We start from the raw sequence: 5855 nt of genomic DNA on the forward strand, positions 1-5855 counted from the left end.
CCGGGGCAGGCGGGGCTGGGAGCTGAGGCTCCGGCTTCGAAGGTCGGATCCCAGGGAGAGGACTGGGGTTGGCAGTCACACATGAAAGGATGCTCAACATCACTAATGATGAGAGAAATGCAAATCAAAACTACAATGAGGTATCACCTCACACCAGTCAGAATGGCCATCATCAAAAAATCTACAAACAACAAATGCTGGAGAGGGTGTGGAAAAAAGGGAACCAACCCTCTTGCACTGTTGGTGGGAATGTAAATTGATACAGCCACTATGGAGAACAGTAGGGAGGTTCCTTAAAAAACTAAAAGTAGAACTACTATATGACCCAGCAATTCCACTACTGGGCATATACCCTGAGAAAACCATAATTCAAAAAAAGTCATGTACCACAATGTTCATTGCAGCTCTATTTACAATAGCCAGGACATGGAAGCAACCTAAGTGTCCATCAACAGAGGAATGGATAAAGAAGATATGGCACATATATACAATGGAATATTACTCAGCCATAAAAAGAAACGAAATTCAGTTATTTGTAATGAGGTGGATGGACCTAGAGTCTTTCATACAGAGTGAAGTAAGTCAGAAAAAGAAAAAGAAATGCCATATGCTAACACACATATATGGAATCTAAAAAGAAAAAAAAAGTTCTGAAGAACCTAGGGGCAGGACAGGACGAAGTGAGAGAGTGGCATGGACATGTATACACTACCAAATATAAAATAGATAGCTAGTGGGAAGCAGCCCCATAGCACAGGGAGATCAGCTCAGTGCTTTGTGATCACCCAGAGGGGTGGGATAGGGAGGGTGGGAGGGAGACGCAAGAGGGAGGAGATATGGGGATATATGTATATGTATAGCTGATTTACTTCATTATAAAGCAGAAACTAACACACCATTGTAAAGCTATTATACTCCAATAAAGATGTTATTTTAAAAAAGTGAAAGTAGGCAAACCCCTCTGTAAATTAAAAAATGCTATCTGCAAAAAAAAAGAAAAAAAAAAAAAAAGAACCAAATAGAAATTCTGGAGTGGAAGAACTAAAAAAAGTGAGATGAAGAATGCATTAGAAAACATTGAAAATAGAGCAGACCATATGGAAGAGAGAATTATCAAGCTCAAAGATAAAAATCTAGAAATAATTCAGGTAGAAGAGGAGAGAGAACTAAGAACTAAAAATAAATTAAGAAATTCTACAAGAACTATCTGACTTCACTGGAAAAGGCAACATAGGGATAATAGTTATCCCAGGAGGAGAAGAGATGAAGAAGAGGACAGAAAGTTTATTTAAAGAAATAATAGCTGAGATCTTCCAAAACTTGGAGAAGAAGCTGGATGCACAAGTCATGATGCTAAGAGTACACCTAAGTACCTCAATGCAAAAACACATTCTCCAAGATACATTAAACTATCAAAATTCAATGACAAAATATTTTTAAGGCAACCAGGGGAAAAAAGACAGTAACCCCCAAAGGAACCCCCATTAGTCTATCAACAAAATTTTTAGCAGAAACTCTATAGGCCAGGAGAGAGTGGAATGACATATTCAAAATATCAAAAGGTAAAAAATATCAGCCCAGAGTACTCTATCCAGCAAAGTTATGCTTCAGATATGAAGGAGAAATAAAGGTTTTCCCAGAGAAACAAAAGCTGAGGGAGTTCCTCACCACTAGACCTGTCTAACAAGAAATGTAGAAAGGAACGCTTCTTCCAGAAAAAAAAAAAGGGCAAAGTACAGAAAACTTTGAGTAAGGTGATAAATAGAATCAAAAACTTGCTACTCTGTATCAGAATAGGTTGTTAAACATTTAATTATAGCATAAAGGTTAAAGAGAAAAAGGCAGTATAAATTAACATTAGCTACTCCTATTTGGGAGCAAACTCACAACATAAAAAGAGGTTATTTGAGACAATAAAAACATAAAAGGGGAATAGGAAAAGGATGGAAGCCATGTAGGCAAATGAAGACAAGACACTATCAGGAGAAGAAGGACTATTTTATCTATGAGAGCTTTTTTTTTATGTGAGCAATTATTTGATTTATTAAAAGATGCAACGAATTTTAAAATGACACAAAATATAATTTTCAAAACAACATTAAAAAGTGAGTGTAGGTCTTCCCTGGTGGCACAGCAGTTGAGAGTCCACCTGCCAATGCAGGGGACACGGGTTCGTGCCCCGGTCCGGGAAGATCCCACATGCCGTGGAGCGGCTGGGCCCGTGAGCCATGGCCGCTGAGCCTGCGCGTCTGGAGCCTGTGCTCCGCAACGGGCGAGGCCACAACAGTGAGAGGCCGGCGTAACGAAAAAAAAAAAAGTGAGTGTATTTAACCATACTCAGTTCATTACAGAGCATATGTGTGAGTGGAATAATAATTCATGCTATAGCATGTTTAATGAACTGGCAAAAGATAAAGTTGGTCGAAGGAAGGCAGAGGAAATTTGTCTTTTAAGAATTAGAACTGAGGCCTTCCCTGGTGGCGCAGTGGTTGAGAGTCCGCCTGCCGATGCAGGGGACACGGGTTCGTGCCCCGGTCCGGGAAGATCCCACATGCCGTGGAGCGGCTGGGCCCGTGAGCCATGGCCGCTGAGCCTGCGCGTCTGGAGCCTGTGCTCCGCAACGGGCGAGGCCACAACAGTGAGAGGCCGGCGTAACGAAAAAAAAAAAAGTGAGTGTATTTAACCATACTCAGTTCATTACAGAGCATATGTGTGAGTGGAATAATAATTCATGCTATAGCATGTTTAATGAACTGGCAAAAGATAAAGTTGGTCGAAGGAAGGCAGAGGAAATTTGTCTTTTAAGAATTAGAACTGAGGCCTTCCCTGGTGGCGCAGTGGTTGAGAGTCCGCCTGCCGATGCAGGGGACACGGGTTCGTGCCCCGGTCCGGGAAGATCCCACATGCCGCAGAGCAGCTGGGCCCGTGAGCCATGGCCGCTAAGCCTGCGTGTCCAGAGCCTGTGCTCCGCAACGGGAGAGGCCACAGCAGTGAGAGGCCTGTGTACCGCAAAAAACAAAAACAACAACAACAACAAAAAGAATTAGAACCAAGTGGCCCCATAATCATCTGGCAGCCACTCAGTGTTGTACCTATGGCTAGAAATGTACATGATAGGAACTCCAGGGATCTTCCAGATTCTTTGTTTAAGGTCCTGGTCAACTGTGGCCACAATGTAACACTTGTGCTGAGTTACTCTCTGTACTAAGCAGTCAACCGCATAGGTTCCTTTGTGTGTGCATGGTAATCGTTCAAATCTTGGATCCTTGGCAATCCTTAGAGCCACTCAACACTTCTGCCCCAATTTCTCAATTTCAGCCATTACGCAGTCAGTTATACAAGGGATACACTTGGCATACAGCCAGTCCATCATTGACTGCACTAAGTCCAGTTTGGCTTTAATGGAAAAGTTGATAAAGTTGGTATCGACCAGATGTGGTAAGGTGGGCCCAGCTGTGTGTTATATTGGAAAAATAAGCAGGAAGGGTGTTGGGGGACCTCTCTTTCCTTGAGTGCACTGGGATCTTTCTTTTCTTTCTTTTTCGGTTTTAATCTACCCTTTTCTTTAAGCTTCTGATCTCTGAGACTAAGCATTCGCTTCATGGTTGCATACTTCCGTGTTTTCTTTTGCTTCCCCGTGTTCACGCCGCACTGTTGTTTCTCTACCTATGACACATTTTATACAAACCTCACGGTAACCACAAAACATAAATCTAGAGCAGAGACACAAAATATAAAAAAAGAGGAAACTGAGAAAAACGTCATAGAAACTGCCAGACTAAAATGGCAGACATAAACACAAGGAAAAAGAAACAATGGAGATATAAAAGAACTGGAAAACAAAAGACAAAAGAGCAGTACTAAGTCCTCATTTATCAGTAATCCCCCTAAATGTAAATGGGTTGAATTCACCAGTCAAAAGAAATAGAGTGGATGGATTAAAAACAAGACCCAACTCTATGCTATATCTAGGCGACTCATCCAGCTCTAAAGACAAACTGAAGCTCCAAGTGAAGGGGGGGAAGATGATACTCCACACAAATGACAGCCAAAAGAAAGTGGGTATAGCCACACCCATCCAACAAAATAAACTTCAATCAAAAAAGGTAACAAGAGACAAAGATGGACATTATAGAGTGATAAAGAGGACAATTCATCAAGAAGATATAACAGTTATTAATATATTTGGAGCTAATATAACAGCACCAAAATATTTAAAGCAATTATTAACAGACCCAAAGGGAGAAACTGACAGCAACACAACTACTGTTAGAACTTTTAACACCCCACTTATATCAATGGAGATTCCTCAAAAAATTAAGACTAGACGCACTAAATGATCCAGCTATTTCATTTTTGGGTATTTATAGAAACAATACAAAAACACTAATTGGAAAGATACATGCACCCCTATGTTCATTGCAACATTTTTACAATACTCAAGATATGGAAACAATCTAAGTGCCCATAAATGGATGAATGGATAAAGATGTGGCATATATACAGACAATGGAATACTACTACTCAGCCATAAAAAGATGAAATCTTGCTATTTGCAACAACATGGATGGACCTTGAGGGCATTAATATGCTAAGTAAAATAAGTCAAGTACCTGTATGATTTCACTCATACGTGGAATGTAAAAAAAGTAAACAAAATAAATGAACAAACCAAACAGAAAATACATAGATACAGAGAACAGATTAGTGGTTATCAGAGGGGAAGGGGGTGGGGGGAGGGTGAAATGGGTAAAGGGAGTCAACCATAGGGTAATGAGTGGAAAACAAACTTATAGTGATGGATATGCTGCAGTGTATATAGAAGTCAAAATATAATGTTGTATACAAGAAACATACAATGTTACAAACCAATGTTACCTTAATAAAACCAAACAGTGGTTCTCAACCCTTGCAAAATATTAAATTCACGAGGGGAGATTTTAAAAGGAGAAACAGATTACCTGAATCAGAATTGCTGAATTTTAAAAAAATCTCCCCAGGTGGTTCTCATAATCAGACATGGTTCAGAATCACTGGTCTAGAGTTTAGAATACCTGCTCCAGGTTTCCCTGGAGGTGGTAGTGTCAGCCCTTTCTCTCCCATAGCTGCCATGGGCATTAGCTTACAGATGGGAGGGAGCTTGGTGCTAACCAAACGCTCACAAGTCAAATCAGTGAGAGATGCAGGATCCAGGTGGAATCCCTGACTGACAGTCTTAAACACCAGCTGAACTTCCAAAGCACTGTCACTTCTCTACATCAACTGGGAGGAGGGTAGTAGATAAGGACAAGATTTCCCCTGATGAGAAACTATGCCTGCTATATAACTAACAGAGTCATGGTCACATCAGAACTAATACTTCTTAGGAAACATTTTCTATTCAGCTTCCTTGAGATAGTATAAGGATTCAGATTTTTCCTCCCCAAGTCTTTCCAAATACAATTATACTATCTAAATATTCCAACCCCTTCAAATACCATCCCACACCAGTCACTGGTAGGTAAATCATATCTGGAGAAATCTTGATGCACTGTTTCAGACTGTAAAAAATTTCCTCTGGACAAATGAATCCTAAATTTTTCTCATCTCCTTCACCCTCATAAACAATAGCCATTCTTTAAATCTAACAGTGAGAACCACTGTCTCCACCAGAAATCCTAGGGTGTATTAACATCAAGGTATATTGGTCAGATTTTGTCCATTGGTTTAGTATATGACCATCAATATCTATTTTTAACCTTTCTAGATTTCTGAAGACTCATTTGGATTCCAAAACTCAGTTCTGTAATGGTTACAAGGTCTTTAACATGGTCTGATGGCTTTTTAACTATTTTCCTTAAATGGTAATGTGTCTT

At 40.2% G+C, this 5855-nt stretch overlaps 1 pseudogene; it reads right to left on the reverse strand.

Annotated features, from left to right (window-relative positions):
- Positions 1-3043: 3043 nt before the first annotated feature.
- LOC137224374 (rRNA-processing protein FCF1 homolog pseudogene) lies at positions 3044-3670 on the reverse strand (annotated as a pseudogene).
- Positions 3671-5855: the final 2185 nt, after the last annotated feature.

Source organism: Pseudorca crassidens, chromosome 5 (assembly GCF_039906515.1).
Source record: "Pseudorca crassidens isolate mPseCra1 chromosome 5, mPseCra1.hap1, whole genome shotgun sequence".
NCBI lineage: Eukaryota > Metazoa > Chordata > Mammalia > Artiodactyla > Delphinidae > Pseudorca > Pseudorca crassidens.